At 39.6% G+C, this 27,796-nt stretch overlaps 1 protein-coding gene across 8 annotated transcripts in view; it reads right to left on the reverse strand.

The window, feature by feature from the left end:
• Nucleotides 1-27,796, reverse strand: part of LOC142436679 (thyrotropin-releasing hormone-degrading ectoenzyme-like) — a 508,970-nt gene that overhangs the window by 380,435 nt on the left and 100,739 nt on the right. Inside the window, exon 3 of one of the 8 annotated variants that reach the window (XM_075540185.1) lies at nt 8,941-12,639. The exons of the other annotated variants lie outside the window; for them this stretch is intronic. The gene's annotated coding sequence lies outside the window, so the exon portion shown is untranslated. Of the gene's footprint in view, nt 1-8,940; nt 12,640-27,796 lie in introns of those variants that run through there. 8 annotated transcript variants of the gene reach the window in all.

Here is a 27,796-nt window from a genome sequence, read left to right on the forward strand (position 1 = left end):
GGTGCCTGGGACACTCAATTCAGGGAGCTGGGCTTGCTGACCCACAGACCTTGAGCTGAGGCTTACAGGGGAGTGGCATGACCTTTGCACATTATTAGCAGTCCTGAAAAAAATTTCCAACACGTCACGATGAGAAAAGTATATCACTTGTGTTATAACTTTTTTAACTTCTTCAATAAGCCTTGTAATCATTAAAATTGTATGTGAGATTGCTGTGTAGCAACTGTAATTACTATTAGAACCTAAATGTAAAAGTAGGTAGCGTTTGAGACAACTGACTACCAATCGTTCGCTTAAAAATTTGACTTCTGTCTGTATAAGGATGGACTGAAGGTTCTGGAGCATCCCAATTTGGTTTCAACCCTTATGAGTTTTCTTTGAGCATGACCTTACGTGGCTTAATCTTGTAAAGGCATAGTTCTCATACGTTAAATGTGGATAATATCAATGTCAGGATTAGATGAGATAGTGGATGCAAAATGCTTAGTAACTACTTCATATTCGAGAGCAAATTGTATCACCCCACAATCCATGTTGCAGTCCAATCTCATGGAATTTGTGAATGTGACTCAGCTCCAAAAGAGGATTGTCTTTTGTTATGTTAATAAGATGTCAGCTAGGTCCTAATGGCAATGCTAGGAAACTAAGGCACTTTATATAGAGCAAGTTTTCAGTGAGTTTCAGCCGCGGGTGATGTATCATTTGTATAGATATGTGTTAATATCCTTGTGAGAAATTTAAAAGGTAAAAAGTGTTACAGCAGTCTGCTTTCAAAAAGGATGATCATTTCAAAAGCCAGAAATCACTTAAAAATAAAATAATAGAATTATTCCTCTGATTTTAAACCAAGTGAAACAGAGTATATAACATTAACCATAATGTAAAAGAATGAAAATATGTGAATAGGACTTTCTTAAAATACTTTATAATAATGACTTGCTAAACAACAAACTGGTGGTATAGTGATTATGTATTGGGCTTCTAGGTGCAAGGTCAGCAGTTTGAAACCACTAAGTGCTCTGAGGGAGAAAGATGAGACTTTCGACGCTAGTAAAGGTTTAGTCTCAGAAACCCAGAAGGAGAGTTCTAGCCTGTCCTATAAGTCTCTATGAGTCAGAAATAATTCTAGACCAGTGAGTTTGGCTTGGTTTTTATAATTAACAACAGCGTCCATATAGAACACAGGTCTAGTCAAGAATACATGGGGCTATCTATAATCACAGTCTCAATTTAATCTGACAGGTTTTGTTTTGGGGGTTTTTATTTAATCTCATTTGTACAGGACATATAATTCATGGGAAAAGATAGTGCAGTGCATTAGAATAATTTTCTAATTGAAAATCGCTTCCTTCAAGCAAGGTAATAAAATATTCTAGACAAGAAGATAGGAGAGTTGTGTGACTTGGCAGCAAAGTGTCTTAGTAGTTATAACTTCCTTGAGGAAAAAAAAATCTCAAAGCGAATTGCACATAATGCACGCTGCAGCACAAATGTGAAATTTAACAAAATATATGTCATTTAAATCCAGTCTTATATGAATTCCCTTAAAATCTTCTCTATAAACTTGGTATACAGCTTAGTTAAGCAGCTTACCAATGCATGCTAAACCCTAAGGGATTTTTGCCACTATCCTCCCCAAAGTTTTATCTCTTCCAAAGTTTGGAGTCACTGCATTATCTGTCAATAGAAGCTTCCCCACCACACAGCTCGCAACTGTCTCACTGCCAACTGCGTCAATTTCCATCTCACCGTGACCTGAAGGTGTGCATGCCAAACACTGACTTAAACTGAAAATTTTACTCCCAAAGTGTAAAATATGATTTGGTTATACCGTGATATTAAATAAATTTTCAAGTTGTAGAGAATGTATTTATCCTTTCAGCAAAATAATTCTTCATACCAATAGCAGTTAATACCACTGTCTAGTTTTCTCCATTGCCATGAGAAAAAAACTCTCCCAAATCAACAAGTGACTTTAATATTAATAGAACATCAACTATGTGTCCTATCAGTGGATTTTCACTGTAAAAATATTTATTTCTATTAATACACAAGAAAACACACTAATCTGATTTAACTGAAGTATTCACAAATCTATATAGGTATTTAATGTACATTCACCAAAAAGTCATTTTGATACAAATAGCTTCATACCTGTCTGTCAATAATCTGGACAAAAATTAATATGACATAGAGTAAGATCCCCATTTATTAGATTAAGAAACTAAGGTCCATAGAGATTTTTGCCCAAGATTAAACAGTGAGTTAGTGGCAGTATGGGAAATTAAATCTAGAATCATTGCACCAACTTTTTCCCTTGATAGCCTATTCATCTACATTTTAAAATAGACGACAGACAATTGAGATACCGAGGCAATAAAGAATCTAGAAATTTGTCAGTCATCTGTCTTTGAGAGTTTACATTTTTCTAAAAAAAGTAGTCTTCGTAACAAGTCATCAAAATAACTACACTTTAATAAAGTATCAGAAGAAAAGAGTGGTTTTAATTAAACTTGTGCAGAAATCTTCTAAAATCTTGTGGAAGTAAGTTATGTTTGCAGTTTAAATGTCTCATCAATTACAAAGTGGGTTTCATGTGAACTTTCTGCATCCAAATTTGAGTGTTTACCAAGAGCTATAGGGTTGATCAGGATAAAAAACTCTTTCTTGGTGAAAAATGTTATTGCAACATTGACAGTTATGTTACTGTAATAAATAAATCATCTAAATATTCTGTATGGTTATAAGAAACACAGAAATATTTTTAAATTATTAAACAAAAATAGTTAAGTTCAAGCTTGTATTATTCAGAAATTGATAACATTTGCTGTCCAAAATGGCTTATATTTTTCACAGTAAGATTTAGGAATGCTTCTCTTGTGAATTAAATGTCATGATCTAATTTTGGGGGGAAACCTTTCTAAATTATTTTGTAAAGATTTTTTTCACTATGATTTTTGGTAATGCCCAGAGGATTTGGGGGTTTTGTGTTTTGTTTTTTTCTATTAACCTGTAAATACTCGAGTGGACTAGAGAAAATGTTTTTGATAACATTAAACATATAGTATTTTAATATTCATCTGCTGACGATGGGTAGAGTAAGGGCAGTTCAACCTCCCCTCCTCTCCACATTAAACACATAAGGACTACTTTCATTCATTTTCTATATTGGGACTTAAAAAAAGATTTTTTAAATGGATTCTGTTGATTAAAATTAATGGACAATGTATTCAAATTTTAAAAGTAGTAAAAAATAATAGGGAGGAAAGTTAATTTACAATAAAACACTGGCATTTCAATAATTCATTTACCAAATCCATGTTGAGTCAGCATTTATTATAAACCAAACACTGTTGTAACAGAGACTACCATGCATGGTTAATCCAGTAAAAATCCCTCTCCCGGCAAACCTTACACATGTAATAAACTGTTGCTGTGGTGAGCTGCCACCAAGTCCGTTTCAAACAGAACCACCTTATGCACAGGACAGAACTCTACCCAGAGCTGTGCCACCCCCATTGCTGCAGCCACTGTGTCGTTTCTTCACCTCCAGGTTATTTCTCGATTCCCGGCCGCTCCCCTTCACCAAGCTGGATGCCCTTCTCCAGGGACTGCTCTCTCCTGACAGCTTCAAGTGATCTAAGACGGAATCTGGCTAGCCTTGCTTCCAAAGGCACGCTTCCCATGCTTCTTCTGAGACGGGTCTGTTTGTCCCTGAATCAGTACACGTTACTTTCAATATTCTTTGGCAGCACAATTCCAACGTGCCAGTTTCTCTTCGATCTTCCTTAATCAATTTCCAACTCTCCCCTGCATACGAAGCAACTGAAAATACCACATTTGAGGTCAGGATGACCAGAGTCCTCCCAGTAACATCCTTGCTTTTCAATAATCTAAAGAGGTCTTGTGCAGCAGATTTGCCCAATACAATGGGTCTTGATCTGCTCACGGCTGCTTCCATGATCACTGATTGCAGATCCAGGAAGGACAAATCCTTAACAGCTACAATCTTTTGCCCTTTTTAGTGATGCTATCTGTTGGTCTAGCTATAAGGGTTTGGATCTTTCTTGACATTGAATCATAATCCATACTGAAAGCTACAATGCTTGATCTTGATCAACAAGTTCGCCAAGTTCTCATTTTCAGCAAGCAAGGTGTGTCATCTGCATATTGCAGGTTGTTAATAACCCTTTTTTCCAATCTTGATGCCACATTCTTCTTCATATAAGCAGTTTCTCTATTTTTTCAACATATAGCTTGAATAATTATCGTGACGTACACCTTTTCTGATTTTAAACCATACAGTAGTCCCGTGTTCAATTCACACAACTGCCTCTTGATGCATGTATACATTCCTAGTGAGCACAATGAAGTGTTCGGGAATTCCCATTTTCCTCAAAGTTATACACGGTATTCTATGATCTACACAATTGAATGCCTTGTCAAATCAATACAACACAAGTTTTATTGATACTAGAATCATTCTAGTATTCTCTGCTTTAGTTGACATAGGAAAAATTTAAAGAATTGCGGTTTTACACAATCTTTTTAAAGACCCTTCATATAAATAAAATGGCATATAATTCAGTGAAACTCAAAACCAAACTCACTGTCATTGAGTCAGTTCTGTCTCATAGTGAACCTATAGCCCAGTGTAGAACTGCCTCTGTGAGTTTCCAAAACTTTTAACAGGAGTCGAAAACCTCATATCTCTCCCACAAAACGGCTGGTGGTTTCCAACCGCTAACCTTGCAATTAGCAGTCCAATGCTTAACCACTACTCCATGTAATTCAAGAGCACAGAATAACGAATACTGCATAGAAAACCAATATAAAACTCAAAACTCACTGCCATCAAGTTGATGTCAACTCAAAACAACCGCAGGTGACAGGGAAGAACTACAGCTGCGGGTTTCTGAGACTGTAACTCTTTACAAGAGTCAAAAGCCCTGACTTTCTCCCGAGGAGCTGCTGGTGGTTTCAAACTGCTAACTTTGCAGTAAGCAGCCCAACTCAGAACTACTATGCTACCAGGGCTCCTCTGAAAAACTATATAGGACAAGGCAATAGAGTCTAAGTTTAGCTGTATTTGATAAGTAATCAGGGAAGATTGGTTATAGGAAGGTCCCTTTTAGGAAGTGTTATTTGAGTATATTACCAAAATAAATCTCTAATGAAAAAGTACTTCAGATCGAGGGAAAGAGAACAAAAAGCTTCGGAGAAGGAACTGAGACTGGTGTCATATTATGTTATAATACGGTGGCTGTGTATTTTTCTGATGCTGTAAGTTGTGCCATTAGCATTGCAGATAGCAGCAAGGTCACCAGAGACTTAAGCAGACCTTTCAAACTGTGTTAGACAGGGTTCGCTAGAAAAAAACAAAACCAGGACACTTATGATTTGAAAGCTAGATACAGCACAAAGGAATATAACAGCTAATTAGTCCGTGCAGCAGTATAAAGGGCTCAGTTCAACTCACTTCCATGGAATAGTTAATATACTGGAAGTCCTCCAACTCATGAGCACTGCTCAGTCCAAGGTTAAGGAACAGACAGCTGATCAGGCAGAAAACAGCAGGACGGGTCACCAATAGTCAGCAGCTCAGGAGCTTAGTGAAGCAGGCCCAGATGGGACATCAAACTCAAGCAGTGCAAGACACAGGATCCAACAGCCTCAAGCTCAAGCCCTGTATACACCAGCTCCGTGGTGAAGCAGGTCTTGCAGGAACTTCAAGTTCTAGCTACAAGATCCACAGGTTGGCTGTCCCACAGGTAGTGTAGCTCACAAGTTGAGAGCTAGCTAAAGCAGCCTTATGCTGGTCCAATCACCAGAGAGCAAGAGAGAGGGGCCAGGGTTTGGCGAGCCATTTATCTATTTGCCCTCCAAACAAACTGCAACTTTATTAATCCCACATGTTCTCATTGGCCATGTTGACACAATACCTAACTATCACACAAACTAAGATAAATTAGGGAAAAAGTCTGGTGAGCTAACTCCATATATTAGCCATTGAAAACACTATGGGTCACAACACAATATTTTCTGATATACTGCCAGAACTTTACCTCCCTGCATGTAGACTAGAAAACACTACATAATGGCCACAAATTATGGAATCAACCATACCAACAATAATGACTATGATGAAAGACCAGGCAAAGGAGTCAAAGACAAAAGCCAGAGGAGTGATTACAGTGCGACATCACATAATCTCACCTGGGTGAAATGGGAAGTTGAAAGTGATGTCTTCATAATCTATTACCTAGACTACTAATAAAGTTCTAGTGAATATATGTGTATGGATATTCAAGACCATGAAAATCCTCACAACTGAGTTCATTGAAAGCATCGTGATAAACGGAGAAAAGATTGGCATTGTCAAGCGTTCCATTTGACTTAAATGCACATCTATGTATGTTGACGGAGCAGCACTCAACATGCTCCGTGATGCACTGCGCTGGTACCTCTGTTGCGCGGGAGTTCTTTAGAGTGTTGAAGAACAAATAAGTCACTTTCGAGGCTAATCTGCACCTGACCCGAGCTATGGTATTTGCAATTACCTCATATGCGTATAATATTTGGACATTAAATAAGGAAGATTGGAGAACCAATGCATTTGAATTAAGGTGGCAGCAAAGAATATTGAAAATATCATGGACTACCAAATAAGCCAACAAATTTTGAAAGAAATACAGCCAGAATGCTCCTCAGAAGCAAATGGTTAGACTTCGTCTCATATACTCTGGACATGTTATTAGGCAATACCAGTGCCCGAAAGAGGGCATATGCTTGTGACAGCAGAAGATTGTCAATGCGAGGGACTGACACTGTGGTTGCAGCAATATGGACTTGTCAGTACGATGGACTTTGTATTGGACAGGGTTCTCTAGAGAGACAAACCAGATTGCTAGTAATTATATAAAAATATATTTATAAAGATAGACATATAATTCAAGAAATGAACCGTTAAATTATATACAGCTATATAATACAAGAAATTAACAGTTAAATTATAAAGCAGTGAGACACTAGCAGTCCTTTAAGGTTTGAGAGCTGTCAGTTGCCAGTCCTCTTCTGTAGAGAGAGCTGGGCTACATATATCCAGGCAGCAAACAGCAAGGCCTGTCCCGAACTGTCATCAACTGTCAGTCCCCCGCTCCAGAGATGAACATTCCAATCGTGTGGGCTTAAAGGGACCTCAACTTACAGCGACACAGTCCACAGGCTAGGCATCCCACAGGTAGTGTACCCCTTTAAACTGAGGCACAGAACAACCAAAGTGAGGGTCACCGAGCCATTTATCCCTCTGCCCTTCAGTTAATCCTACTTGTGTTTATCAGCCAGGCTGGCACAATAAACTATAGCAGACTTGTCGATGCAATGGACTTGATGATGCAATTTGTCGATGCAATGGACTGATACAGTGGATGTAGCAATATGGACTTGCTATGTGATGGACTTGTCGATGCAATGAACTTGTCGATGCGATGGACTTGTCAATGCGATGGACTTGTCAATGAGAGGACTGACACAGTGGTTGCAGCAATATGGACTTGTCGATGCGATGCACTTGTCGATGCGATGCACTTCTCGATGCGATGGACTGACATTGGTTGCAGCAATACGGCTCAAACATAAGGACAAATGTGAGAACGGCACAGGCCTGAGCAGTGTTTTGTTCTGTTGAGCGTAGGGTTGCTATGAAGCAGAACCGAATTGAAGGCACTTAAGAACAATAACATACAGACATTCAGATAAATATCTTTAGGTTTTTTCTCGCTCTAGAGCAGTGATTCTCAACCTGTGGGTCGTGACCCCTTTGGGAATTGAACGACCCTTTCACAGGGTCATCCGATTCATAACAGTAGCAAAATTACAGTAATGAAATAGCAATAAAATAATGTTATGGGTGGTGGGTCACCACAACATGAGGAACTGTCTGAAAGAGTCGCAGCATTAGAAAGTTGTGAACCACTGGTATAGGACATGTATCAGGACCACATCATCTGACTTCTAATTCTTTGGATGTGAACCAGAGGCCTATTGTATTGCTTGTTGCTCTTAAGACTCATCTGCTTCCAATAGATGTCAGCAGTATGTTTGACCTGCCAATCTTAGGTTCATCAACCCTGTAGCTTCATGAGTAAAGAGAAGCCGCCATACTGACTTTTCACCCATGACTTGGGAATTCCAAGCCTCTCAACTATGTACCTAAGGTACACCTGACCCAAGCCCTGGTAATTTTAATTACCTCATATGCACTGTTGGGCAGTGAATAAGAAGATTAAGGAAGACTTGATGCATTTGAACTATGATGCTGGCTCAGAATACTGAATGTACCATGAACTGCCAAAAGAACCAACAAATCTGTCTTGGAAAAAGTACAGCCAGCAGGCTCCTCAGAGGCAAGGATGGTGAGATTTCTCTCACATAATTTGGACATGTTTTCAGGAGAGACAAGTCCTTGGAGAAGGACATCATGCTTGGTGTAAAGTAGCAAGGCAGAAAGAAAGAGGAAGACCTTCAGCAAGAGGATTGACACAGTGGCTGCATCAATGGGCTTAAGCAGAAGACAATAGGGAGGATGGCGCAGCACCAGGCGGCGGAGCTATGAGCTGGGCCCAACTCGATGGCCCCTAACAGCTAACAGCAACACTATGAATCATTCCCTTAAGATTAAAAAAAAAAGTCTCTTTCTTTATTTAGACACATATATAAATTTTACTGCTTTTGCAACTATCTACCTTAACATTTTAAAAATTTTACCAGTCTCAGTACAGATAACTAAATATCACGCCTGAGTGTGTTCACTTAAGAAAGGAGTGCACATTTATTATTTTTACTCCAAACCCTTTTCATTGTCTTCAAAAGAATTTTAGAAACACATGCATGAAAGATACATTGCAATATTAACTTTGATTCTACTATATCCTGAAGGGCACAAAAAGACTAATAAATAGAAAACTTTAATATTTTTGTGAAGTTTAAAGTAATATCTTCATTATATTTCTAACACTTCACACATGACATCAACCATAAAGATTCACTTTCTAGGCTCACTATATAAAACAAAAACACAAAATACAACAGCATTATATCAGCCCAAATAAATCAACTGCCATCAAAAAATGAGGATCAGTACATTTTCTTTATTGTGATCATTTATTTGTAGGGTTTTTTAATCTTAAATTTCAAATGACTGATATGTTTGACAACATATATATAAAAGATGACACTGGGTACAGATCCTCAATTTTTATATCCTCTAGCTTTGAAAAATAGAATTCATTCTGAAACATGTTATGTTCTCTCTAAGATTGTTGCATTAAAGACATCCCTTGCCTACTCTGACCTCACTTCACCCGCACTTCGCAGGGGTAAATCCATTGCCATGTGGGGAAGAACTCTATTCTTCCTATGGCCAAGTTCTGAAGCAGGGGCGTTACATGCCTAAGCGTGAGCCTTAGTGAACTTAAACTTTTAAGAAAGATTGAACCAATAAAAATAAAAATAGACAGCACATATTATAAAGTCTCCGGGTAGCTCAAATAGTTAAAATCTTGAGTGCTAGCCAAAAGGCTGCTGGTTAGAACCCACCCAAAGCTATTTTGGAAGAGAAACCTAGCACTCTCGTTCTGAACTCTTAAATATCTTTAAAAATTTAAAAGGGTTTTTAACTCTGAAAATATGCAGTAGCCATGCACCAAAACTGTCTTGATAGCAACTAACAATAAAAATACTGTATTAGTTCGGGTAGACTAGAGAAACATATTCACAAACATGTATATGTATATAAGAGACAGGTTTCTGTACAAGAGCAATTGAACATGGAGAAAACATCCCAGCCCAGTCCAGATCAAGTCCGTAGTCTGATATAAGCCCATATGTCTGATATCAATCTATAAAGTCCTCTTCAGAATCACGAAACACATGCAATGAAGCCAAATGCAGGATGATCACAAGCCAGTGGGTAGAAAGTCTCCGGGTCCAGTGGCGTTGTAAGCATCTCAGCGCTGGCAGGGGTTTCTCTGTGGCTTCTCCAGCTTCCGAGGTCTGGTTGCGTCCATGTAACTTGTCTTCTGCAATGTCTCCCAGGGAATGGGAGAGAGAGAGGTGTCTTCCAGCTCTCCAAGGAGGAAGTACCAGATTTCCCAGAATTCTCAGGAGAAGCCCATGCCCACACAGAAGTCTCATTGGCTATCTCCAGATTGACAACCTAGACTTAACCCGTACACTCTCAATCCTTAAATTGACACCAGATTAGGTGACTACCACAAACACATATTAAAATACTTACAACCTACAAAAAGAAAAACAAAAACCAAACTCACTGCAATTGAGTCACTTCTGACTCACGGCAACTCTGTAAGACAGGGTAGCACTGCCCCTGTGAGTCTCCGGGTCTGTAACTCTTCATGGGAGTAGAAAGCCTCATCTCCCTCTCCAGGAGGGGCTGGTAGTTTTCAACTACCCAACGTGTAATCACTACACCACAGGGCTCCTTGAAACATACCATGGACACAGTAAATCTGTGAACTTGGAAACATTCCCATTTATAGATTTAAATATCTGAATGCCAGAGATCTCACAGACACTGAGTAGCAGACCTGAAATTTAAATCCAGTTCCCTGAGTCAGCAGTATAGAATCAGTCATTATGCTTTACTACCGCTCTTCTTAATTTTCAGCATTATTCAAAGTGGTGAGAAAAATGGGTTTATCGATCCTGAAGTTTCCAGATATTATTCATTCCAGGTGAGAATGTTAAATAAATTAGACAAAAGTATCAACATAAGTCTTTAGATGAATATGCAATATTGATTTTTAATATACTGTACATAAATATGTTTAATATGGTACATACAAATAAATTAATTTACCCATACATATAATTTAAACTTTTCAAAAGTTATATAGAAACAAATATAGTCATTTATCATATACAAATAATATAGCATATGATTATAATTTTGATACATATGTATACTCAATTAATGTGGGTACCATTATATATATTTATAGACAAATTGATTATCTTAATAAAAACTAAATGTATCAGTTCTTTTTAATGTGACAGTTGAGTTTTATTTTTAAGCATATATAGAAATGTAGAAAGAAAATACATCCCTGATTATAACCTCTTAGTTTAAAGAAACTATAGGTTTTTGTGTTGTTGAATGAAGGAGGCAATCAAGTAGAGTCCGTGGCCAAATCCACATGCCTACCTGTTTTTGTGTAAAATTTTACTGGGACGCCTATCCTCATTCACTTATAAATTATTTATGGCTGCTTTCTTGCCACCTCTACGAAGTTGAGTAGTTGCCGATGTCATGTTATGGCTCCCAAACTGTAAAATATTTATCTAGTGTCTGATCTGTTACAGTGAATGTCCTCTAATCACTATCATATTGATTTTGGAGATTTATTTCCTTGATTGAAATTTATTCTTATAAATTGTCTCAATACAGATGCCAGGAAAGGGTAAGGTAGTTTAACAGATATTAAGATGATAACCCAATTAAATCTCTTAAATGATTAAATAATTAATATAAAGTGAAACTGTGAAAGGGAAGCCTTATACACTTTATGGCTGTCATATCTACATTTGGGCCATATAGTCTTTGACAATCCCTCAAATCTCAGCAAGTAGCACTGAATGTGACCCAAGTCCATGCATAAGTATAGAAGTATAACCAAACTTCTGCTACAGCTACAGAGTGTTGGTTTCGTCCACTGGAGAAGTTTGGCTCACCAGGATTCATACCACTCACTATCTAGTTTTATTAATATTAATAAAAACTTGCAGGGTCTATCTACATGTACTTAAGCTAAATGATCCTAAACATTATAAACCTACCAATTATTTTACAGTCAAGTGAATGTTTTTCCAGTCTGTAAAATAGAAGAAAATGCTAAACAATTTAAAAGCTAAAAAACATGCTATTCTATCTTATTGAAGAGATACTTTAGGTCATTCATGAATTATTTCTCATAAGGAGACTAAACCCATAGGAGAAAATAAAGCCAATAAAGAATAAATCTAAACTATAAACCATTAAAATTCCTCCAGTTGAAAAATGGCATTTGGAACTCACTCCTTCTTTCAAAATTAGACTCCCTAAAGCTTTAGAGATGCCCCAGGGGCATCATTTACGACTGCCATATTGGATCCGCTCTGCTTATGTATGGCAACCTCCCATGCAGGCCACCTCTCTTTTTTACACTTCAGTCTGTTTTACATTTACATGTGCTGCAGCTGCATCACAGTTCTCAAAGATCGTGAAAGAGGTTGTAAGGCTAAAACTGACGTAGTAATATATTTTCCATTTGAAAATCATAATGTTTCAATCTCAATCTCAGATACTGCAGTGGTACAGTCAATCAAGTAAAAATGTAGTTTGCAAAAATCTTATTTTATAAATATAATTCACTCCAATATGGATTTCAACTCAATCTGAAAAAAGAAACAAAAACCCCAAGTGCTTAAAATTGGATCAATACATAACATCATGTGAAACAGAGAGAAGATTGAAGTGCTCAAGAACAGAATGCTCCTCAGCAGCGAAGATGGTGAGACATCTCACATACTCTGGACATGTTACCTGGAGAGACTGGCCCCTGGAAAAGGGCTTCATGTTTGCTAAAGAAGAAGGAAGCACAAAAATATTACTACCCTCATCAAGATGGATTGACCCTGGCTTCAACATTAAGCTCAAGATAACAAAAACTGATAGGAGGATGTAGCTAGGCAGTGTTTCCTTCTGCTCTCTCTATAAAGAAAGTTATGCGTCTGGGTTGTATCCTCTTACCATACTTGTTTAATATATATGCTGTGAAAATCATGAGAGGCTGGCTTATAAGGAGAAGAATGTGGCATGAGAATTGGAGGAAGGCTTATTAACCCCTGCGATAAGTAGAGGAAGGCTTCGAGCACCTGCAACATGCAGATGGCACAACCTAGATTGCTGGAAATGAGGAGGACTTGAAGTATTTGCTGTTGATGATCAAGAACTGCAGTCTATGGTATGGATTACAACTCAATGTCAAGAAGACCAAGATCCTGACAACTGAACTGACGGGTATCAACATGGTAAATGTAGAAACTGAAGTTGCCAAGGATTCCATCTTGCTTGGATCCACAATCGCTACTCATGGAAGCAACTGATGCATTGCATTTGGTAAATCTGCTGCACGAGACCTGTTTAGAGTCTTGAAAAGCGGGGTGTTACCTTGAGGACTAAAGTGTGCCTGACCCATGCAATGGTATTTTTCATTGCCTCATATGCATGTGAAAGTTGGATATGCAATAAGGAAGGCCAAAAAAGAATTGATCCATTTGAACTGTGGTGCTGGTCAAGAATATTGAAAGTACTTGGACTGCCCAAAGGAGAAATAAATATCTGTTGAGGAAGAAATATGGCCAAGAGTGGTCCTTAGAGGCAAGGAAGGAGAGACTTCATCTTACATATTTGTACATATTATCAAAAGAAACAAGTCCCTTGAGAATGACACCAAACTTGGTTAAGTGGAGGAGCATCAATATAAAAGGAAAGTCTTTAGGGAGATGGACGGACACTGTGGCTGAAACAATGGGCTCAAGGGTAGGAACTATTGTGCAGATGGCACAGGGCCGTGCGGTGTAGCATTCTGATGTGTATAGTGGTCACTATGGGTGGTCACTGACTCCATGTACCTAACAGCATACTTGCACTCTCTCTGAGTTAGTGTCAACTTAATGACTCCTAATGATGACAGCATCGATCACTATTTAGAAGACTGTACCTTTGTTATTAACTGGAAAAATATTTCAATTTATTTTTCTTGTGATAATTTCCTCATATCCATCCCAGTTTAATTTTTATATGGTTTGAGAGACAATCCCCTCTGAGATTACAGAAAATAAAAAGTAAACAAAGTATACCTCACTCAGGTGAGAGAGGGACATCTGCTTTTCGCTCCACAAGATTGGGAGTGAATATTCCATGGTTTACAACAAAGATCTTTGTTACTCTTCTTTATTGTATCAGATCAGACAGCCTAAATGCTGAAGGTAAAGGAAAGCCATGATCATGGTCATTCGAAGCCCCTAAACCGCAGAAAGGATCATCAATCAACAAGTAGTCCCTGTCTTTTTTCTGAGAAGCTCAGAACTGGATAAAGAATGCTTAAAATAACACTGGGAAAAGGGAGACAAAAATATATTTTGACTATTTCTCTCTTAGAGAGCTTTCTGCCTTTATTGGCTTTTAGAAGGGTAACCTTAATTTACATAACGACCCCTCAGTCTCAGTTTCTTGTAATGAAGCTATTTTGAAAAACCTACTGATCTCAATATAAGCTATTTTAGCTCTCAAGTTTATAGGAATGGTCACCTTTCTTTTCAAATTGCCTGATTGGCAGTGCTTCTGTCAGCAGTACTCCCCAGCCTAGACTTTAATGAAATGTTGCGCTTGTCCTCTGAGGCTTAGGATAGCTATTTGGTTATAATTAACTCCGGATTGACCAATGGCCAGTGAAAGAGCAATTTACTCCAAGAAAAGATTATTACAACCATCATTTTGTTCCAAGTACAGCTGCTCTGTTTGGACAAAACTGAAAATACAAATGACTCATCCCACTATGTTAATTTCAAACAACCACGAGGGAATAAGGAAGCATGAAAAGATTGCGCCCCTTCACTGTAGCTATGCAGAAGTGTAAGCTACAAGGGAAAGAAGAAAGAGCATCGTTTTTCAAACTAGTTGCCACCAAATTACACTAAAAAGCAGTTCAGAGAAAGAGGCACCCAACTTCCTTTTTTCCAGATGTAATGCAGCAAACTGTGGTGGGTCTCCTCTCAAAATCCATCCAAAATAAGTTCACTCTGTCAACCTCTACTGCTAGCACTCTTGTAGAAAATTCCATTCTTTCTCAGATTAATGCAGGAGCCTCTCAGCTTCTGCCCTTGATTCTCCTCTATCCCCCAAAGCCATATTATATGAAGCAGCTAAAAACTGAAACTCACTGCTATTGAGTCTATGCTGATTCACAATGACCCTAGAAAACACAGTAGAACTGCCCCTGCGAGTTTCTGAGACTGGACCTATTTATGGGAGTAGAAAGCCCTATATTTCTCAAACCAAGTTTCTAGTGGTTTTGAACTGCTGACCTAGCAATTAGGCAGCCCAATGCGTAACAACCATGCTATCAGGGTTATTTAAGTGACCACTTAATATTAACTCAAAGCAGAGTTCAATTGCTCCTCTGCTCAAAATGAAAGTGAGCCTTTCATTAACCATGGAAGATCTTTGATTGTCAGCAACAGTTAGTTTACAAATCCTACTCTCAGGTCCATGCAGTCTGACCCGGTCCCCCGACTTTTCTCCAAGGAGTCAGACAATGTTCTCCTTCAGGCTTCTCTCAGGTGCCATTGAGTCCATGTCAATTCACAGTAATGCCATGTGACCAAGTAAAATTATCCTCTAGAGCAGCGGTTCTCAACACATTTCCAATGGTCTTAGGAACCGAGACCCTTCTCTATCTGTCTCCAGGCAGGTCCGCCCACATGCAGATACACCCACATACAAGTACTGGGCATGAAGACTGTTACCCATGCTACACCATGCTTCAAGACCAAATTTCTTTTATTTGTCATTAAAAATAAATGTTTCACAATATATAATTACTACAGTGATTATCCCTATGCTTTAAATATGTTCAATTTGTTTAACAATGAAAATACATCCTGTATATAAGATATTTACATTATGATTCATAACAGTATCAAAATTACAGTTATGAAGTAGCAACAAAAATAATTTTATGGTTGGGGGTCTGTATCAAACATGAGGACCTGTATTAAAGGGTCATGGCATTAGAAAGATCGAGAACCCCTGCACTAGAATGATCTTAGCTGCAATCAAATGATCTCCAGTTTTTGCTTCTACCGAATGAATGGGTGGGTTCCGTCTGCCAACCAGTTGGTAGGGAGCTGAATAATGAACCATTTCACCATTAGGCCTTTGAGATAGCATCAATGAATATGGTCCTTTGGCCACAATCCTTACATGATGTACTAAAACTGCTGGCCTCTGCGCTGCTGGCTCGAATTCCGTTTTGGAGAGAGCTCTCTACTGCACTGACAGTAGATAAGGGGGATGAAGTCTCCACTGCAGCAGAGGGGGTAAACCAAGCCAGCACCCTGTTTCCTTGGGGCTATGGTCTGCTGAAAGATTAAACACCACACCTCAAAATCATTTTTTCTATATAAGAGACACTTCAAAAGCAGGAGCAGAGAGAGAAGTCCCAGGATCACCCATCAGAAGAACAACTACCAAAGGAGTATATTTGAAATCCCTTTCTAAAGTAGCACAAGCCAAGAGCAAAGACACCAGATACACCAGAAGATATGATGTAGACACCATGGGACTTAGCAAAGAAACCAACCCAACATCAGAGGCTGAAGCAGAGAGATCATGAGAGAGAGAGCAGACACTGAGACTGCGAGGCAGAGCAGCAGGTCAGCTTCTTGGCCGCAAGAGCCAGAGGCCAAGAGATCATGTGGCGAGAGGCTGATACTATAGAGAGAGCTGGCTATTGGCTATGAAGATGCTGCTGTGGACTAATGACCATAACTGTATTGTTTGCTGATCCTGACTTGGGATTACCTCCCAATTCCCCTAATACACAATTGTGGGTCCTATGTGTGACTTCTGCCTCAGCATGAAACGCAGCATGAACGTAGAGTGTCATGGCAGGAATGGTCCGTGTCAGCATAGGATAGAGAAGGGCGGAAGGTCGAGGCATGGCTGACGTCTGCCTCATGTCAACAGGCAGGCCAGGGGTCAGGTGGGGCCTCCTCCATGCCTTTTGAGCAGCTTTCTCTCCTGACCACACACCTTGTTTAAAACTACAGCCCGACCTGCCAACATTTTATTTTTCGTATATAAGTTATCACTTTCTAACATCATAAATGTTTTGTTTTCGACCTGTCTTTTCCCATTAAAAAGTATGCTCCAGGAGAACAGGAATATCTGTTTCATTAACTGCTGATTTTCCACCAGTTGGCAGAATAGTATCTAGTAAACAGCCAATAAACATATGTCAAATCCATTAATTAATGTGGTTCTAATGCCCAAGAAAAGCGAGATTCTGCATTTTCAGAAGAAAAAAGCATTTCATGCAAAACCACCCTTCTTAACAGCTCCACCCTCACACTGCTCTGATGGTAAACAAAGCTCAATGCACTTGCCCCCAGTCTTCACAGCAAACTCTACTTGGGGGCCCTAATGGCAGGGCTGTTGCAAATAGAGATACCACATCTTTAGTCTCGTTGACATCTTATTTACCGAAAAGGCACAGCTTTGGCAATTATGAGGAAAACCGTCATCATTTTCTCAAACAAGATGAACCACGAGAACTAGATGGTAGCCAGCTACCATTACTGAACATCTTGACCAAAGCTTCTGTGGAATAACTGGACCAAACGGGAGAAAAGTGTGTACCAGCGTTTCAAATGCTCATAGGCTTCACACTACCTGGAGCCCTTGAAACTGCATGAGATCAAGCTGACCAAAGCAACATGAAATATTAACTAGAAACCTCAGGGGCAAAACGTTCAAGTTCCTGGAGGGGAATGACTCGGCAAAGGAGAATGAGGAAGGTTGCAGACCTGGGGTATGTACTCACTAGCATTAAGGTCAACATGGGGAATTGGTATATACTTTCAACAACAGTAAAAGAAAAGGTTTGCTTCTTATCTTCCACATAATACAAAGGGTTAAAATGGAAGATGGGAAAACACTGAAAGATTTGTTAAGTACCTCCCTTGGGTCAGGCACGGCACTCGGCAGTGGAAATCGAGCTGCAAACAAGAAAATAAAACCATCTCTTCTTGTATCGCCTATCTTGAGGTCACATTCCTAACACCCAAAACCAAACTCTTAAAAAAACACAGAGTGAAAACCCCTAAAGTCATATATAATTGGCCCCTTCTGATCTCATCTCTTGCTACCCCTTTCCCCACTGACTTTAGTCCAACCTCACTGGCCTTGTTGCTGTTAATCAGACTAAAACATTGCACACCTCAAAGCCTTGGCAATGGATCTTCCCTCCGACTAAGACACTCTTCTCCCCGCCGTCCAAGTGCCTGCTGTGGGACAAGGGCTAGAGACCAAGATTTAATAAGGGAAATGATAACCTTAATGCTGCATGAAATGAGGGAAAGGGAGAGGAGTAAAACAAAGAAGGAAGATAAGGAGTGACCGCAAGGCTATAATATAAAAAGCGGAAGTCAGAAAACACAACTCTGAAAAACAGATTATTTTAAGTACGCATACATCTGAAGGAAGGGGGGCTTTAGGCTGAAAGAAGGGCAAGTGAAAACACCCAAGTAAGGAGCCTGCGTAGTGCTTGTAAGAAACAGTAGGCTGGCAGTGTAACCAGAACAGGTGTGCACAAGGAGGAGAGGAATCGGAGACGAGGATGGAGCGGCAGCCACACCATCCAGGGTCTTGAAACACCAAAGAATCCCTGAATGGGCACTAGGTGCCAAGGCAAGGTGTGAACAGGAGAGCAGCAGCAGCAGCTAAATCTAACATCTGTCCAACAGAATCTTAAAATTCAGGACATATCACATTCACATACCACTTAACATCAGAATCCATTTCAGTTAAAAGGTGCACAAAGACAAAGAAAGCGGGGCGAGTCAGATAACAGTATGAGCTGTTACAATGGTAAATGGCTAGAAGTGATCAGATTTCCAAGATATTTATAATATAGAACCAAAAAGATGCATTATGACTTGGGTGTGTGACATGAGAGACAAAGAGTTTAAATCTAAGGTTGCTACTTTGTTTGTGTGTTTTCTAAACAATGTAGGGGTTCTCTAGCTAGCACACTTCAGTGCTTGGCTCCTAGCTGAGAAGCTAACGATTCATTTCCCCTCAGAGATACCAGCGAAGACAGGGCTAGCGATCTACTTCCAAAAGTTCACAACAACGAAAAGCAAACGGAGTCGTATTCTAGTCTACACACACACAGGACCACCGTGAGAATGAATCACCAGACAGCAGCCAGCAAGAACACCAAACAACTTTTGGAGGAATGGATCTGCCCTGTTCTGAGATAGGCAAAACTTCAGAAGGAAAAAGAAAGTGATTTACAATGTGTACCTCAAATTTGAACATGGTAATTTTCATATACGCTTTAGACACTCAAACAGATGCCAAATAGTACAAAGTAGACATCTGAAATTGAGAGCGAACTCAATTGGAAAGATCAAATTTGGGAGTTGTTAGCTATCAGCAGATAGTAATTAAAGAAGCTAGGTGAAGTCAATAAGTGACTAAAGTTGGTAGTTAAGAAAAGAGCTACGCAACTTGAGACCCGGACACTTCGAGAGAAAATGTGAAGAGAGACGGAAAGGAAAGTAAATACATAGGAAGAGAATTCCCAATGAGCAGCAGGAGGGATGGCAGGCAGGGAAGAGAAATGTGTTGTCTGAAAAGACAAATGAAAAAAAAGTATCTTAAGGAGTTGAGAGAACAACTGTGTCAGAATCTGCTGGCAGTTCAAGATGAAAACTGGGAATTGACCACTGAAGTTCACAATGGAGAGGCATTCTTGCACTTGACAAGCACAGTTTTAGTGGCGTGTAGGGGGCAAAAGCCTGGTGTTAAGTGCATTCAAAAGACAAAGGAGAGAGAAAAATTGGAGTCAGTACAGACAGCTAACCTCTTAAAGGCTATAAAAGTAAGGAGAGAAATTGTCCAGTGGCTGGAATGAGTGGGAGTGGAAGTGTGTGGGTCTGTGTGTTTAAGTGAAGAGAAACAGTTCCCCATTTTTAGTGCCAACAGAAAAGGACCCAATAAAAGGGGAAAATCAAGGATTTAGGGCAGGGACAGAACTCCGAGAGATGTCTGGGAGCAGGCGAGCGAGGCTGGGCTCGGGTGATCCTGAGAGAAGGTCCCATCACTGGCGTGGCATCATTAAAGCCATGGGAATAGGGGTGGGGGGGAAGAATACAGAGCATGAGACTTTAGCAATGATTCAAGTCAACATAGTGGAGCCAGTCCGTTCTCTCACTTCACTGCAGAGCTGTCAGGACCGGATACTGCTGCTGGAGTCTGTAAACAACGCCTTGGGGGGCTCCTTACAAACACACCCGAGCAAGTTAAGCACTTTCTGAAATTGCATGTAGTTTCAGGAGGAGAAGCACTCTTTCACAAGACTAATACTAAATTAATGAAAATATGCTTGGGCACAAACCCAACGTTGTAAAGGCCAGACACTCTTAAAAACGAACGCATAGGGGAGGGTGGTAAGCAAACTGAACATCAAACAATGCTGGCAAGCTGCACAGTCATAAAAATCAACTAGGTTTTAGGTTCCTAATGGAAGAGACCATTTATTATCATCGCTGAGGACAACGTTATCTGGTCACTACTCAATAAATACTAGTTGAATTAGTTAATTCAATTCTGTTGTGTTGCATTACATGCTCCTCTCAATGAACTCATGGTTTGCTGGTTTATAGCCGTAATAATCTCATGCAGCGTCCCCACTAAAATGCATTGTTTTCATTGATTTCTCTCATTGTCACAGTGCTATTTTTTGGCTTTGCATTTTTAGTGTAGTCTTGGAAATGTACACTATGCGGTAAATGCAAAATATCTTAACAAGGACTGCTAAATGATCATATTATAATTAATGAAGGGAAAATTGCCTTGCTGGATTGTTGTAAAATGGCTGATAAATCCTGAAGTGACTTGGATTTGGTATTGTTTTAGCATAAGGCAGTGGGGGTAGGAAACGCATAAAAATATTTGCCATTGAAATTAATGGGAACTGCCTTTCTTTTTCCTTAGAAAAATCACCCTATGAAGGACTTTGACGAAATAAATTAGCTCCATGAGGCAGGAGGCGTCTACATTTACTTGATTCCAAATGGGGAGCAAGGATAGTCATTTGCACAAAAGTATTTCCCGGTGGTACTTAGAAAACTGAAACGAGATGGACTGCCTCACCTGTTTCCCTGAGAGCCCACCGAGACAGCTTATGTTAGTTTCCACCAATAACCCACTAGATTAAATAGCTCTATTGTAAGTTTGAAGAGCTCTAGTTGAAATAAAGTGTTTTGAGGATGAAGTCAGAATTAGACTAGGCTATACAGACCTCCCAGAAATTTTATTCCCCCCGACAAAAAAAGTGTTACTTGATCAACTTAAGAAAACACACACCCCCATATACTCAAATATAAGCCGACACGAATATCAGCTGAGGCACATAATTTTATCATAAAAACTGCATTAAAAATGTGCTGACATATTATTATATCTGCAGGTCCCCCTAGATAAGATAGGCGGGACAAACAATGTAAGAAGAAAATAACGGGACCAAAGGTCCCGGAGGGAAATGAGAGTGTGGGAGGTGGGGGAAAGGAGGAGGTATTGGCCAACTCAGGGACAAGGGAACAAGGAGTGGTTCAAAACCAGTGCCAGGGAGGGGATGGGAGGACTGGTAGGGAGTGACCAAGGGCAAGGTACTGAGAGGAATTACTGAAACCAGAAAGAAGGCTGAACATGGTAGTGGGACAGGAGGAAGGAGTAAGGAAATAGAGGGAAGGAGTAGGAGGAAAAGGGCATACCCAGAAGCCTAAATACAGACATGTACATATGTAAATATATTTATGATTATGGGGGAAATAGACCTAAGTGCATATATTTATAGGTTTAGTAGTAAGGTAGCAGGTGGACATTTGGCCTCCTCACGTGCATTCCCTTAATACAAGAGCACCTTGCTCAGCTAAATGGTCATTTCATGATTCCCACCTTCCCAGCATGATCGCTAAAGATAGACGTATGCATAAGCAAATGTGGTGGGAAAAGCTGATGGTGCCCGGCTATCAAAAGATATAGCATCTGGGGTCTTAAAGGCTAGAAGACAAATAAGCGGTCATCTAGCTCGGAAGCCACAAAGCCCACAGAGAAGAAGCACACAAGCCTATGTGAACACGAGGTATTGAAGGGATCAGGTAGCAGACACCAAAGAACAAAAACCATCATTGTGTGATCACCTTCCCCACATAAACGCTGAAGATGAATGTGTGCATAAGCAAGTGTGGTGAAGAAGGCTGATGGTGTCCGGCTATCGAGAGATATAGTGTCTGGGGTCTTAAAGACTTGAAAGTAAACTAGCGGCCATCTAGCCCAGAAGCAACAAAGCCCACATGGAAGCAGCACACCAACATGTGTGATCATGAAGGGCCGAGGGGACCAGGTTTCAAGCAACAAAGACAGGTGGGGAAAAAATCATATCATTGTGAAAGAGAGGAGCGTGTGACGGGGACCCAATGCCCATCTGTAGACAACTGGACATCCCTTGCAGAGGGGTAGTGGGGAGGAGATGAGTCACTCAGTGTTCACTGTAGCAATAATGAAACTTTCCTCTAGTTCTTAAATGCTCCCTCTTCCCAACTATCATGAGCCAAATTCTACCTTGCAGACCTGGTTAGACCAGAGGATGCACAGTGGTACAGATGGGATCTGGAAACACAGGGAATCCAGGACAGATGAACCCCTCAGGACCATTGGTGAGAGTGGCCATACCAGGAGGGATGGGGGTTAAAAACGGGGAACCGATCACAAGGATCTACATATAACTTCCTCCCTGGGGGATGGGCAACAGAAGAGTGGGTGAAGGGAGACACTGGGCAGTGTAAGATAGGATAAAATAATAATTTATAAATTATTAAGGGTTCATGAGGGAGAGGGGGGCAGGGAGGGATTGGGAGGGAAAAAAGGAAAATGAGTTGCTGATTCCAGGAACCCAAATGGAAAGCGAATTTTGAGAATGATGAGGGCAACGAATGTATAAGTGTGCTTTGCACAATTGATGTATGTATGGATTGTGATAAGAGTTATATGAGCCCCAATAAAATTGGTTTTTTTAATGTGCTGAAAAACTCGGCTTATACACAAGTATATATGGTAAATGGTATTCAGTATTTGTACATTCCAATAGCTAAGCAAAAGCAGAAAAAATATATACGGAGGAAGAAAAAACACACTGAAAGGATCACAAATAATCACTATAATATGCATAATCAAGTATTATAAATCTATTACCTCCAATTAAAAACAACAATACAGCCACTGATACAGGGAGAAGACCCAATCACAGAGTAAGTATGGAACTGTAACCACGCTACCGGATGAGAGACAGTAAGCGTGCCTACCTTCAAGGAGAAGGACTGTCGTTGTCATCAGTGCTGTCAGCATGAAGACATAGATACATCTGTGACAACTTGAGAAACTACACAAGCTAACCTCTCTCATTTACAAAAATTCAAAAGGTACTATATCTCATAATTTGTCTATTATAGGAAAGTAAATCGATCAACATACTATATAAAACCAAATGTATAAAGTGAAATCTATGAGCTTTCCCTAGTACACAACATGAAAACTGATCTCCCATCTACTTCTATCTCTTCTTCTCATTCAATTCCCCTCTCTTTTTCTGGACTTAAGTAAAATGAAGGCTGCTTTTAATAGGTATTTCATGTTCTGGATATATAGTACAATGAGTCACTGTTCATAGCCTGGCTAGCAGGTAATTGTACCGTACATTTGTACCGTACACGTTGGTACTTAATTACATCCCATATTGTGTAAGTCTCTAATTCACACATTCCTATAAATATCTCATTGCTTCCTCATCAAAACCACAATCTCCCTGAAGGCAGATATTCTTGTTACAAAATACCAGTTCTTCCTCTAAGATGGCACCTCTGTGCCAGGTGGGTAATGGATCTTCATAAAAGCATAAAGTGTTGAAAAGAAGTAATCGAGCATACGCTTTAGAGAACTTCTTGATATACAGATTTTGAGCAGCACCAAAAGGAAACTGAAAACTATCAGTCTATAATTAATTGAAATTTAAACAGGGTGAATAACAAAATATTCCAATAAAATTCTGACTCACTTTATCTATCACTGAATTAATTATGAAATGTCCATGAAGAAATCACACTTGAAATACTCAAATATATCTTCGGAGATAAAATTAGGAGCTATCATATGTGCACTTTTAGCTAGTTAAGTTTCCAGTTTTTCTATAAAGAACATGTATTGCCTTTAAGGAACTAAAACAACAATAACAACAAAGGAAAAAGTCTTGTATTATTCCTGAGAACAGATCATGGAGTTTGAAATTCCAGATCCAAGTGTGTAATCTGAGTACTTTACTTCATCACCAAATGCCTAGTTTTCTTCATCTGGAAAATGAGAATATAAGAGGGACTATCTCCTAAGGCCATAGTAAAACACTAAATGGGTCAAAATGTTCCATGTCCTAAGGAGTGACTCATATATAGTAAAAGTGATATAAGTATTTGTTGTTGTTATTTTTAGTATGTCTTTGGGATAGGAGGAAAGAGGACAATTTCATTCTTCAAATTTCTACAACACATCCTTTTAAGAAGCACTCCATGCCTCTGAGGGTTCTCATGAAGATAAAATATAAATAAGATAGCTTGCTGTATTGTATCAAGTAGATGATACACTTTTAATTATAATTGAACAGCTAGAAATAGAAAAGATCTGCCAATCTCATATAAATAGATTACCTACAGATAGGTTAATTATCAAATTTAGAGATTTAAAACCAAATCCTCACATGGTGAACACCAATTACATAATTCTCCTCTGGGGTCTCTCCTGGATAAACCGCATGAGGAGAAAATTCAAACCCTTGGGGGTATGTTAACAGATGAGACCACAATAGAAAAACAGACTGCTCAGTACTACAATTGAAAAAGAACTTGGGAAAGAAGGAAAAGAGAGGAGAGAAGGCATTGCAGAGTTTATAATCGAGAAATAAAAATTACTTTTAAGATTTTTAAAATTTTAATATTTATTAATAGAAAATTTTATTTTAAGGTCATTGGTCATATAATACCCTTACATGCACATTTCGCCTCCATAGCTTAAGTAAAATCAGGTCAACTAGTAGTTTATTATTGGCTCAATTGGTCTAAAATTTGACTTTCTAATGGAAAGTAGCAAGCTCCTTATTCCTCTGGGATTTGGTTGGGGAAAGCAAGTTAAGGCAGCTCTCAGCTCTCAGCTCTGCAGAAGCAGCCTTTGTCCACCAGAGATAAGTATTATCAGAACATAAGCCTTTCTTCCCCTCCTCCTCTTAGAAAATCACTGGGAATTCCTAGAAACCCATTGTCTATAGCCATGCCCCACATCCATTGTCTCTTCAACACATCTATCAGGTATTTGTTGCCAACATCCCCTGCAACTTGTCAAAGTCACTGTGACAGGTAAGTCGCGCCTCATCTTGGCTGGGTCAGGATTCTCAATACGTTCCCAGTAATCCTCCACGATGTGATCTAACACAGCACAACAATTCCCATCTTGGGGTCTGCTTGTGAGTAGACAAGCACAGGTGAGAACATAAAGGCGGGATGCAACCTCCTGACTTAGGTCACAGCCCTCATGCAATGGGAAGGAGGTTTCTTTGGGGAATGTGTCCTACTACTCATGTACTGGTCAGTTGAGGCTGTGGGAAACTGCCTCGCTTTTTGATGGTGGGGATCCTACATCTGGCTCATCAACCCCTGGGGTTCTTTGGACTTCAACCAAAGACCCACTATCTACATTAATGACCCTCGACGTCACCAATAGTTTGCCATTTGGCCTTCTGTGCATGGATTTTATGAACTCTGCAGCCACAAGCCTGACCTCGGACCTCAGACTCATCCTCCTCTGTAGTCATTGACCTTTCTGTCTTCTTTCTTTCTGTGTAATCAGTCACTATAGTTAGGCAAGTCAGGAGAAGCCCCCAGCTTAACATCTGATCCATGCACTTGAGCTAGACTGAACTTACCCATGTCTACAATTGTATGAGGCATTGTCTTGATATCAATTTATCTCTTTATAAGTGTCCCTAGTTTTGCTTCTTTATCTGTAACACAGTCAGTAATTACCTTAACATTGCTAAAGTTAATTCTCAGTCAGTCCGCCTGTAACATGATGTGTCAGAATTGTCTGCTCCTATTTGAGATACTCTCTAGACATTGTCTATTCCTGGTTTCCTCAGCACCTCTATTAGCAGCTTTGCAGTTGCTGGAATCCACTCAAGGGCATGTAGATGATAGCCTCAGATGACTGATCTCTGTCAGTGCTGCCTTGTCCCATTCTCTTTTCTACCTTCTTTCACCACCAGGGTGAGTGCACGAAGCTTCACATTTCATTAGATACTGACAAATGTATATCTCAAGCCAAACCACTCAGTCAACTCCAGTTTCAAATCCAACATCTGTTTAAATTTCTAGCAGATATAAAATGTCTACCTAAATGTTTAATAGATATGTCAGTCTCTAAGTGATCTCCTTCTTGGACAGACGATCTTTTGTCTCAGCAAATGGAAATTCCACCCTTCTCATTCTTCAGCCCTGGTGCCAAAGTGACTTGCTTGTGGAGCTAACCACAAAATCAGCAGTTCTAATCCATCACCCACACCGAGGAGAAAGGATGACGTTTTCTGCTCCCACAAAGGTTTACAGCCTCAGACACCCAAAGGGACAGTTACACTCTATCCTACAGAGTCACTGAATTGGAATTGAATCAGGGTCAGTGAGTTTATTGATATATTTATGGTTCTTTCCTCAAAACCTTAGAGTTGGTGCCTTGATTTCTCTCTCTTTCACACCTCATACATCTTCGTCAACAAATTCCAAATGGTTCTGCTACCAACCAGAATTGTTCTACTCCTGTCTATGCCACTGTTAACAGCCTACACTAAGTGGCCATCATTTTGGGCCTGAATTTTAACTGCTTTTCATGCCTCTGCCCTTTCCACCTACAACAAAGTTCTTTTATGTGAACCACTGCTGACATTTTCAGATGAACAGTTGGCCTCACGATGTAAAATGTTTAGCAGCACCTCTGGCTTCTAAATGTCAATATCATCTCTCCGCATTTGGGACCATTGCAAATGTCCCCAATACCTCCGAATGTTTTGGTTTTTGGATGGGGCAACAAATTTACCCATGATTAAGAACCAATACTATATAGCATGTCTTATCCAAGCCATGGGTCACCTCAAATACACATGAAAGTTGGATAGTGAATAAAGCCACAGAAGAATCGATGCAATTGAACAATGATGCTGGCAAACAATATGGAAAGTACCATGAGCTGCCAGAAGAACAAACAAAGCTCTCTTCTAAGAGATGGACAGCAATGATGACTGTGTCCCATTTGAGGGGATCAAATAACAAAACTGTAGTAAGCAGAAACATTTGATGGTGTAAGATATGGCAATTTAATAATAATAATATATAATAAGGTTTCCTGGGGGGTAGGGAGGGCTAAGGAGGGGATAAAGGGGATCTGATATCAACAAGTTCACGGAGAACATGTTTTGAAAATGATGATGGCAGCAACTGTACAAATATGCTTGATCTAATTGAAATATAAATTTTTATAATATCTATAAGAGCTACCAATTTTTAAAAAATAGAATACAGCTAGAATGCTGCTCAGAAGTGTGTGAGGCAAGACTTCATCTCATGTACTTTGGACATGCTACCAGGAGAGATTAACCCATGCCAAAGGAAATTATGTTTAATAGAGGGTCAAAGAAAAGGAGGAAGACCCCCCAACATCATGGACTGACATAGTGTCTGTAACAACGGGCTCAAAAATAATAAATGATGGCGAGGATGACATAGGAATGGGCCGTGATTCACTTTGTTGTCCAGTAGAATAAAATAACGAGGGAGGTGCTCTCAGCCATCCAAACAG

The sequence above is a fragment of the Tenrec ecaudatus genome, unplaced genomic scaffold (genome assembly GCF_050624435.1).
Source record: "Tenrec ecaudatus isolate mTenEca1 unplaced genomic scaffold, mTenEca1.hap1 Scaffold_540, whole genome shotgun sequence".
NCBI classification, from domain to species: Eukaryota; Metazoa; Chordata; class Mammalia; order Afrosoricida; family Tenrecidae; genus Tenrec; species Tenrec ecaudatus.